Genomic DNA, 10,185 nt, shown 5'->3' on the forward strand with positions numbered 1-10,185 from the left:
AGTACCCTAACCGCCTATCACAAAGCTATTCGTGATGCCAAGAGGGCATCATGGAGAAGTATTTGCGAGAATATATCCGATATTCCCAGCACTGCCAAACTAATGAAAATTATGGCACATGATAATACTAAACATCTCGACACCATTAGGTTGAAGGATGGAAGTTTTTCGACATCTGGCAAGGAAACTCTAACACATATGTTGGAGACGCACTTTCCAGACTCTAGGGTCACAGACAGTTGTGGCACTGATAGTATCCCTCTTAGGATACAACGTACCAAAAGGGAAGACTGGGCTGTGGCAAAACAGATTGTCACACACTCCAGGCTTATGTGGGCGATAAATTCCTTTAAACCTTATAAGTCCCCAGGTCCGGATGGGATCTTTCCCATTTTGCTGCAGGAGGGCAGCGATACTCTCTGCCCACTGCTCTGCAGAATCTACAGAGCTTGTATTGCCTTAGGGCATATTCCAAGCTCCTCGAAGCTCTCTAGGGCCATTTTTATCCCCAAGCCCGGTAAGTCAAACTACCTTGAGGCTAAGGCATTTCGGCCAATTAGTCTCACTTCTTTTCTCCTGAAAATTTTGGAGAAACTGGTAGACTGTTATATTAGGGAAGAGGTTATTTCCCAAACGCCTCTCTCTACTGCTCAGTATGCCTATCAAAAGGGCAAATCTACTGAGACCGCCTTGCATGGCATTAGAAATTGCCTTGAGAGAGCAATTGAGTTTAAAGAAATCGCTCTTGCGGTTTTTCTTGACATTGATGGGGCCTTTAACAAGGTCTCAAGTGCAGTCTTGATGAAGGCTGCCAAGAGGTTTGGTATCAATGACACACTTTGATCAAATCTATGCTGACGAACCGAAGGGTGACATCCCTCCTGCTTGGCGATTCCCTGATGGTCTCCACTAGCCGTGGGTGCCCACAGGGGGGGGGGGGGTTCTCTCTCCCCTGTTGTGGTGCCTCGTGGTGTATGAACTACTGAGGACGCTGAACAGAGGGGGGTGCCGCTGTTTTGGTTACGCCGACGATATTGCTATCATTGTCACAGGGAAATTCCCAACGACAGTTAAGGATGTTATGAGGAGAGCTCTTGCATCAGTAGAAAACTTGTGCAATGAAGTGAACCTCACGGTCAATCCCAGTAAGACGGTTCTGGTTCCTTTTACCCGTAAAAGGACTAGGGGAGCGTTTAATGCTATTTCCTTGTTCGGTACCAACCTGGAGGAAAGCACTGAAGTGAAGTACTTAGGTGTTATCCTTGACAACAAAGTAACATGGAAACCACATCTTGACTATATTATCAAGAAGGGTCAGCAAGTCCTGGGGCTTGAGTCCTAGAGTTGTTCACTGGCTTTACACAATGATCATCAGACCCATACTGTCCTATGCAGCTGTGGTCTGGTGGCCAAGGGTTACTCTCAAAACGGTGCAGTCAGAACTGCGCACTCTTCAAAGGCTAGCTTGCGTTGGCATAACAGGAGCTATGAGAACAGCCCCAACTGCTTCTCTAGAAATTCTACTGAATATTCTTCCTCTACATTTGTTTATAGAGGAAGCTGCTACTTTTTGTGTCTATAGGCTAAACCAAACTGGGTGGAGGATGGCCAATAGTTGGGAAAAGAGCCACACTACGCTTATTAGGGATATTTAAAGTCGGTTACCTGTTCTCTCAATGGGTTCTGACAACATGGCTGCTAAACTTCGTTTTAATAAGCCTTTCGGCGTGTACTTCCCTAGCCGCACGGAATGGTCAAATGTTACCCTCGGTACCAGAGGGGAAGTTGTCTGGTTCACCGATGGGTCTAAAACCCATCTAGGTGCGGGCGCAGGGATGTACTGCCTAACGACCAAGTACGGCTTCTACGAAAGCCTTGGAATTTACGCAAGTGTCTTTCAGGCAGAGATTTCTGCTATCTGCTTCTGTGTTGACTTCTGTCTTAAGAAGAACTATCGCGGGAAAGTTATCCAAATTTGTTCGGATAGCCAGGCTGCTTTAAAAGCTCTAAACCAGTCTAATGTTTCTTCTAGACTGGTTCTTAGCTGCTTGGATCTCTTTCTAATCTCGGGACGCTTAATAAAGTTCAGCTTTATTGGGTCCCTGGACAGGAGGGGTATCATGGGAATGAAAAGGCTGACGTCTTGGCCAGGGAGGGTGCGATGGCTGGGTTCTGTGGACCAGAACCCGCTGTCCCTATCCCCCGTGGCTTGATACGCAGCCTGGTCTCCAAGTACATGACTACCCGTCAACTCGAGCTTATATGTGTGGCCGTGGATATATATTGGTTATGTCACCGGCGTTGTAGGTTGCTGTGAATAACTCAAACAAACTTAACACATTAGAAGGATTGTGTGTATTCTGACCGTCGTACGTCTTGTTCTCTCTCTTAGAGCACTGATGGCGCGATATTACAAGGCAAAGAGAATCACCGGCAGCGTTGCCATACGTACTATAATTATGGTACAAATACCATAATTTTGCATAATATTATAAATGGTACTATTTTTTTGAGAGCGCACTATAGTTTAATTGTAAACATATTTCTAAGAATAAACTTTGATACCAAACCTAAGCCTCAAAACGGGTATTTTTCAACAACGTACAATACATAAACTCATTACTACTGAATTATCGTACACTCGCCAATATCGTACGTTGTAATATCGTACATCCTACTGAATTATAGTACAATTGCCGATATCGTACGTTGTGATATCGTACATCGTACGGAAGGTGAAATTATCGTACAAAACGATAATTATCGTACAGGTTGGCAACGCTGGGCGGAAGGGAAACAGATACAAAGTAACAAATGGACTTTACTCAAGTTTTCTGTCGATAGAAGTCGCTGCGATTTGCTGCGAACTAACCGAATTTTGCATTGTGCGCCAAATCACAGCCAACTTAGATCCACTGCTACTCACACTAGAAGGAGTAGCAGTGGATCTAAGTTGGCCGTGGCCAAATACAAAGAAAGCCCCTAGAGATCAGCTTGGATTAATTAAATTAAATTAATTAGTTAATCCAAGTATCAACGTTATAAGTTCATAAACTGTTTTTTTCGTCCGCCGAGTGGACAGGTGGCTCTTTCCACTAATTCTCGACTAAATTCTTTTTACCCTAATACCATATGTAACATAATTATTCATAAGTGTGCCACTAGCTCTATTTCTTCACTAACGGTTTGTTTCACATATATTGCGTCATTCGTACCCTACGTAATATTTGACGTCATCGAATCTCAAATGCCGATTATGCCCAAGGTTGGTAAAATACTGCGTATAATAAGGTTAGCTCTTTCGACGGGGTCTGTAGAGAAGCGCTTCAGCGGGTACGTTGGGGGGTTTGGCAACTACCGGCCCACTTTCAGTGACGTCGCTGGTTGACAGGAAACCAGAAACAAGCCGCGGGGAGGGTAGTGGAGCGCGAAGAGAGGAGAGACTAGAGATATCAGTCGAATTCCTAATAAAAGAAACCAGAAAAAATGCGGTATAGAAAATAAATACGTGCGGTCGTTTTCCCTTCAATTTTACACTTGTTTTTGGCACTTAATATAAATTTCTGTAAGTATTATATTCTCTAAATTATTAAAACTTCCAGTATTAGCTGACATTAAACCCAGAACTTTTATAAGCTTATAGCATGCATAGGGCCTAGGCCTAATATTATTATAAATTAATAGTGAAATTGTAAAGGAAATTAAGATTTAAATTTTTATCAATAACCTAACTAATGAACGTATGCCATAATTTTCAAAATATCCAAGAGAGATTGTTTTTTGTTATTTAAAAATGAGAACTAGAATTAAATATTTAAATTCAAAAAGTATTACTGAGACCCAAGACAGGAAAAAAGATAATAAAACTAAAAAAATAAGTAGTGAAGTTTAAAAAATAAGCTGACTTTTTGTTCAGTTGACAGATTTAAACGGAAGAATATAATAATTTTTTAATGAATTTCAAAATGTGCCTTTTCAATATTAAAATGTTCCTATTTTTTATTTTAATAAAAGTTTTATAATAATTGAAAAACCCAAATATAATTCCAACGTATTTATATTCTTTCACATTCTCCCAAGATTATGCAATTTCACCACATTTTTGCACAGATTTATTTTACCCATGACAGACAAACTACACGGTACTTATAAGACACCCTACTCTCCGTGTCTACGGGAAAACCGTCAACCACCTACGTCACTCGCGCGGTAGAAAGAGAGCTAGCGAGTTTTCTCAAAAGGAACGCCGGGCAAAAACGCGAATGCGCTCCCCTTGGATTATGCCGTCGCCCAATTATAGCTCTACGTCTGATAAACCGACGGCCATTATTTTAGTAAACAAACCGGTTTGAACAACCAAGGCTTAGGAGCTACAATGAACTACAATATAGTGTCAAGTTCTGTTAATGTAATTAATTTGCAAATTAATGAAGTTCTCGGAGACTCACATTCTAAAATAAATTTGCATTGTCAATTAAAAGAAGCAGGTTTATTGGAAAAAATAGTTGAAATTCAAGTTGAGCTTTTCTGGCGCATCTACAAGCAGTGATGCACAAAAAAAATTATATCTATCTTTTTCGTATCTTTTTACATAGATGGCAGCAGCTATACTATACTATCAATTTTTTCCCTCTGAAATTTCTATAGAATATCATTTAATTTTTGATATTTTTGAGCAAAGATGGCGACAAAATCATTCACAATCTTTCATTTTATTTAGTTTTGGCCCTTTGATTTTTTCCCGATCTTTCAAATTTCTTTAAAGATATGAGAGTTTCAATTAATTTCAATTCTTTTTTGCCCTTGCCTGAAAAATATCAATAGAAATCTTTAAAGATTTGGATAAGTATCATTTCAAATACTTCTTTAGTTTTCATTATTAAGAAAAGTATATTTAAAAATATTTCAAATACGTTTCACGAGAAAGTAGAATCAATTTTTTTCATATCAAAAGTTCTAAGTATTAAAATGAATATTTCAATTTTTATCTTTTGATTATTGATTCAGAAGTAAATCCTTCAACATTTGATTTTGATTTTGTGGATTAGAATCGATTTTAATTTTAGTATTTTCAAAAACTAAATAATGGAAAATAAATAAAGCTATTGCATCGCCACAGCCCACACCGCCAGTTTGCAACACATGACTCTCTAACTGCGTCTGCGTGGGACCTTGGAGCAGCGTTGCCAACCTGATTGAATAGAATTATCGTACCAACACCTGAAAATTATCGTATTTCGGTCCTATTTATCGTACGCTTCAAAAATATCTAGAGGTCTGACTAGCGAGTTGAAAAGGGGGCGAAATTAAAAGGGGGAGTGTTTTTATCTCTCTTTAGAGCACTGATGGCACGATATTCCACTGGCAGTGTTGCCATACGTACTATAATTATGGTACTATTTTTTGAGAGCGTACTATATAGCTCCAAAATGTACCATATTTCCAACCTATTGTACTATAATGGTACTATTTTTATATTTACACTATTTCTATTACAAAAATAATAAGAATATCTTATTAACTAGACATAAAATACTAATTTAAAGTATAGTTAAAGTTACGTAGTTTTTGTTTTCAGGCGACGAAATATTAAGCCCACGTTCAATTGTTGCCAGATCACTCAGAAATCGGAATTTCTATTTGGTGCGCGGCAAAATTTCGAAAATCGTTCTAGTTTGTTATTCCGAATTCTATAGTCGATACAGACTACATCCACTCCCTATAAAGAAACGACACACGAGGACAGTTATCTGCATGTTTTGCAACAAACACTTTAAATTAAAACAAATTAATACTATATTATATTGGTACCATAATTTCTATTCTTGTACTATACTTTTTTTACCCTTTTTGCAATAATTCGGTCAGAAAAATCTGGCAACGCTGAGATTCACCGGCTCGTAGGAGTCAAAGACTATATTCTTAGCCAAAGCTAGGAGGATTCAAGCTAACCTATGGACTGGTCGTCTCCCGTTTTAGTCAGGGCAGTAAAAAATTCCCGAACATAACAAATATCGCCATCTACCGTAGAACTTTTACACTTTTAATCGGCTTTTCGCCTGCTAGTTTTTCTGTTCGCGTATTTCAAGACTTGTGTTTACAGTAGGAATTATATATTACAAAAACATAATGCAACAGATGTCTAATAAATATATCATTATTTCGTTATATTAAACGTTGTAACATTTTTTGGGTGTAAATTACAAACGTGGTGATGTTGTTTTAAAGTTTCAACAGTAATGCTTTGACGGTTAATCGACTCGATCCATTTTTGGGTTATGCGTATGTTTATACCATTCTTACCAGGTTTAGGTATGGGATGAAAACACTAAATCTTTATGGCACCTAGAGTCACTACGACATTTAACATAGCAACGGAATCTTCCCATTACTAAAATTATTGAACTAGTAAAAACTTCATTAAATTCTATGAATATGTACAATAACTAATTTCCTAAAGTGAAGTCATGTAGAGAAGTATTCGTCCTATTCAAGCAATGAGCCAATAAATTAAGCAACGGCATTTTCATATTGGAAAACTTGCAGACAAATCTTTTTAAAAATATGTTGAAAAGGTGGCGCTAAACTCTTATGTCCACGATTCTGCGTTGCCGTAGAGAGAGAGAGACGAGCCGGTAGTCGGAGAATACACTTTTCTATTCCAGGGTACTGAGTTTTCATATTCCTAGGCGCGATAGCCTATATAGTCTGTAGGAGTAAAGGAGTTAGGCCTAGGAGGAGTGTGAAGGCGCGAAAATATTTCTCACTAGCTACAACCTATTATCTCGGCGACCGGGTGACGTTTTACATTTCTCGACATTTGTGTTATTGAAACTTAAAACATAAACGATACTACATATCGCTTCACAAGCCTTCACTATGAACAGGGAAGAAAGTGACGGAGATTTAGAGATAGTTGATTCTTCAACGCCATCAACTTCCACCAAGAGGCGTCGAGCAGAACCAGGGACACCGGAGAAAGTCAAACGGAAGCGTGGGGAGTCGACTAAGAAGGAAAAACACCGAAAACAGCGCTATCGTTATGAATGGGAAAAGATGACAGAATTTAAAGCCTGGCTTCGCTCAGTAAAGAACGATCCTTACAAGGCATCTTGCACGGCGTGTAATATATATTTCACTGCAGAGTTGACCGTGATAAAAAATCATGCCAAATCTAAACCTCACATGAATTTAGGTAAGAGCTTCTCTGGACAACGCAGTATTGTACAATGCATAGCGGTGGACAAAGATAAGCTCGCCTTTGAAAATTACATCAAAATTGCTGAAATAAGGACTTGCGCGCTTCTAGCAGAGAAACATTTCTCTTTTAATTCTGTGAAATCCATCGTGGCCAGAGATAAAGCCTGTTTTCCAGATTCTAAGATTGCCAAGGCCATTAAACTTGGACGAACGAAGGCTACAAATATTACTAAGTTTGTTATTGGAAAATTCGAGTCCGAGGAACTGGCACAGAAATTGAAGTTTAGAAAATACAGTGTTATAATTGATGAATCTACCGACATAGGAACTGTGAAAAACATGTGTGTTTGCGTGAGGTTCGCCGACAGAGGCAGAGTGGTAACAAAATTCTGGAAACTTGTCCAAATCTTCAGTTCCGAGGATCCTGATTCTGCAATAGAGGGTGCAACCGCTAGGCGCTTATTTGAGGAGTTAGAGAATACCTTTCAAGAGGCTAACATTCCAAAACAAAACCTTATTGGTTTCGCCAGTGATGGCTGTAATACTATGTTTGGGTCTAACAATTCAGTTGCTCAACGTATGAGTGTGCAATACCCTGGCATGACGCTGACCAAATGCATTTGTCACTCGCTCCATTTGTGTGCCAGCGAAGCGTGCAAAGAACTACCCCGTGCCGTAGAAGATTTAGCTCGCAACATTTATGGTATTTTTAAAACTAGCAATAAGCGTCAAGCGGAATTTGCACAATTTCAAAGATTTTTCGATGTGGACGTACACAAAATTTTACGACCATCTCAAACTAGATGGCTTTCTCTCAAACAAGTTGTGGACAGAATTCTCGAACAGTGGGTCCCCTTGAAAAACTTTTTCACTCTGAAGGGATTTGAATTAAAACTTTTATCAGTGGACAACATAATAACCGCTATGGCGGATCCAACAACGAAACTTTATTATTTGTTTTTAGAGTGGGTGCTACAAAAATTTGTTGATCTGAATAAATTGTTTCAAGGAGATGGTGCTTTAATTGCAACAGTCCACGAGCAGATGTGCAAAAAGTATAAGGAGATTTTGTCCTGTTACTTAGACCAGCGTCATGTGAATCAAACAGATCTCGAAAAAATTGATCCAAGCAATGCCCAGAAATTTGTATCCCTGCGTCAACTATACCTTGGGGCTTCATTGGTAAACATGGAAAATGTAGTCAGTGGTGGTGGAAGTAGTCGTTTCGAAATAAAACCGTCTATGCTTTCCCTTATGACTAAGGACAACCTTTATCCTGCGAAAGAAGCGCTAGGTCGACAAGGGAAAGGAGACGAGCTCAATGTCGACGATAGCTCGGCCTCTGAACTTTTCGACGAAATAGTGTTTCTTGACCATAAGTCAATAGATTGATTTCGCCTATTTTAATTGTAAACATATTTCAAAGAATAAACTTTGATACCAAACATAAGCGTCAAAACGGGAATGTTTCAATAACGTACATTACAAAAACTCATTCCGACTGAATTATCGGACAATTTTCAATATCGTACGTTTTAATATCGGAATATCGTACATCCTGCTGAATTATCGTACAATTGCCGATATCGTACGTTGTGATATCGTACATCGTACGGAAGGTGAAATTATCGTACAAAACGATAATTATCGTACAGGTTGGCAACGCTGCCTTGGAGCAAAGAAGTGGACTTCTCTACTCCAAGGTGGGACGGTGGGAAAAATAACTTTTGGGAGTTTTGGTTTTAGTTTTGAAATCGCCTTTCAGGCTGCGCGGCGCGGAATCAAAGTCTCTGCTTTCCGTCCCCCCTCCCTCCGACTGTTTGCCACCCCCCCCCCCCCCCCACCACCGTTATATAACGGCGACCTTTGACCGCTCCTCTCCCTTCAATCACTTAACAGTGTTTCGGGTTTGGCTATATTTCAGTATCACGTGAGATAGGTTCGCAGCTCAAATAGTGTATATTGGCATATCTAGATGGCGCTAAAATATTTCCTCTCAAATACAAACAAAATTGAAGAGAAACCAGAAAAAATCTATCGTGTAATTTCTAATACAAAAAATGGAAGCACTAGCTCTATTCCCGCTCTTTTTTTCGCTAGGCTAGGTAAGAGAAGAATCTTTTCAAATATAGATCGCTTCCGATTTATTATCTTCAAAATTCTATCGCGATCATTTTGCAATGTAGAAGATCATATCAAAATCGTATAATTTTATTTTTATTTTTCGGATAAAGTATCATCTCGTATCCTAAAAGTATCCAAAGATACGAGCGCGTGCATCACTGTCTACAAGGTTGGAGTCTTTGCAGATTCTGTTGAGCCTAGGCCTAACTGTTCTAGGCTTGATATGGGTTTTAATAAAGACGACTTGTTCCATTTTCGGAAAGCGGTCACTTATTGGTAATTTTCCACAACCTTTTATTTTTTCTAAATTACTCATAATTTAACTTCATCCGCACAAACCGAGCGAGTTTATAAATTTCAATAAAGCTACATTGGGCTGACTAAAATTCTCACGCAAAAAATTCCTTCTCACTTTAGAGGTTTTCCAATATGTTACTAGCCAATAGTGTGACAATAGAAATCGGATAACAAACTAGAACGATTTTTGAAATTTTGTCGCGGGTTCCGATTAGAATTTTAAAAAACCCTGCCTTTGGCCCATGCTTTTCGTTTGGCTGGCAACGAAAGTTACGCCATCGGTGCCAAACTGGTGAACTAACACTCTATTTCGCCTAAAATTAAATGGCCGACTTTAGCTCGACGCTAACGCGCTTTTTTTTTAAATCTTTAAAGTAACTTATGTTTAATTGAAGTTGAAGAATGGCTCAAAACTGCGTAATCAAATCGTGTAAGAGTACATACTCAAAAGAAAACATATCTTTTCACAGGTTAGTGTTAGAAATAGTTTTCTTTTTACCATAATTTCCAAACGCTAAGAACGCACTAGAAAACGCGTTTCTTTCAAATCATAGAAAGCTAGTT

The sequence above is a fragment of the Leiobunum rupestre genome, chromosome 7 (genome assembly GCF_980474605.1).
Source record: "Leiobunum rupestre chromosome 7, qqLeiRupe1.1.hap1, whole genome shotgun sequence".
Classification (NCBI taxonomy): Eukaryota; Metazoa; Arthropoda; class Arachnida; order Opiliones; family Sclerosomatidae; genus Leiobunum; species Leiobunum rupestre.